The 1110-nt window shown below is 62.1% G+C and overlaps 1 protein-coding gene across 3 annotated transcripts in view; it reads left to right on the forward strand.

Annotated features, from left to right (window-relative positions):
• Positions 1-305: 305 nt before the first annotated feature.
• Positions 306-1110, forward strand: part of TAF1C (TATA-box binding protein associated factor, RNA polymerase I subunit C) — a 10575-nt gene continuing 9770 nt past the window's right edge. For 2 of the 3 annotated variants that reach the window (XM_025194990.1, XM_014527206.2), the window contains exon 1: positions 306-434. The gene's annotated coding sequence lies outside the window, so the exon portion shown is untranslated. The remainder of the gene's footprint in view (positions 435-1110) is intronic. The other variant, XM_025194989.1, reaches the window with a different exon arrangement.

The raw sequence follows: 1110 nt of genomic DNA on the forward strand, positions 1-1110 counted from the left end.
TGCCAGGTGTGAGATATCCCTGGCCAGGGTCAAGCTCAGTAACACATGCCTGGGGCTTTTGTATTAAGGATCAGGAAGGGGAGTGCATTTCGCTGCTCTGACTGGAACAATCATGACACAATGTTATCTTTGCCCAGCTGGCCGCACTTCCTAAATGTAACATACAATCCAGCCCGCTCCCGCATGTGCCACTAACGCTGCATTTTGTTTTGCTTTGATCTTAAGCTTGGTAATGTAGCCCTGGGCCCCAGCATGTCAGCGCCCATTGCTTCTCTTTACCGGGAGAAAACGGTGTGCTGCGTTGCTGCACCAGGCCCCTGCACCCCTCTTCAGAGCTCTAGACCCCTGCTGCGGACGCCATCCGGGGTGGAAGCAAGGAGCACGTGTGCTAATGCCTGTGCCAGACCACAAGCATCGCCCAGACAGGCTTTGTGGTGAGGGAGAGCTTGCGTGGGACGAGCTTTTGGGCACGTGGCCTTCCTTGGGCTTGGGGAAGCAGCAGGTGAAGCCACAGCCGAAGGCCAGGCCAAACCGCAGGCATGGAAAGCCGTTGTCGGGCGGGTTTGGGAACCGTGCGAGAAGTGCAGGGTTTGGGTGACATCTGTGATAGGATCCGCAGATGTTCGTAGTGGCTCGTCCTAGAACCTGAACACGTTGCCGGCAGCATTCGTCACAGCTGGAGGAAGCGGGAGCACCAGGCCTTCACTGTGCCCCACCACAAGCTGCGAGGGTGCGGGGAGGGCAGTGGTCGCTCCCGGGCAAGGGGAGCTCCTGGCTTGGCTGCACCCTGCTGCCGCGTGCGGCGGGGGCGGGAGGCACGGGGTGCAGGGGCCCTGGGCCTATCCGTGCCCCTCGCAGGTTTTCCCCATGTGTTCTTGGCCCCAATACTGTTCTTGACCTGAAACTCCCCCTCAGCTTCCCCGGGCCTTTCCACACCCGAGCACCCTGGCCCAGCTCCAGGGTACAGGCCGTCCTGCGTGGGGGGAGGGCCAGGGCACCAACCACTGCCCCTGCCCCCCCCAGGGGCTCTTGTCTGGATGAGGGACCTGGAGCAGCTTGCCCTGCCCTGGGGTGCAGGGGGGCACCACAGCCCCCGAGGGGGCACCCGCA

This window comes from Alligator sinensis, unplaced genomic scaffold, assembly GCF_000455745.1.
Source record: "Alligator sinensis unplaced genomic scaffold, ASM45574v1 scaffold1970_1, whole genome shotgun sequence".
NCBI lineage: Eukaryota > Metazoa > Chordata > Crocodylia > Alligatoridae > Alligator > Alligator sinensis.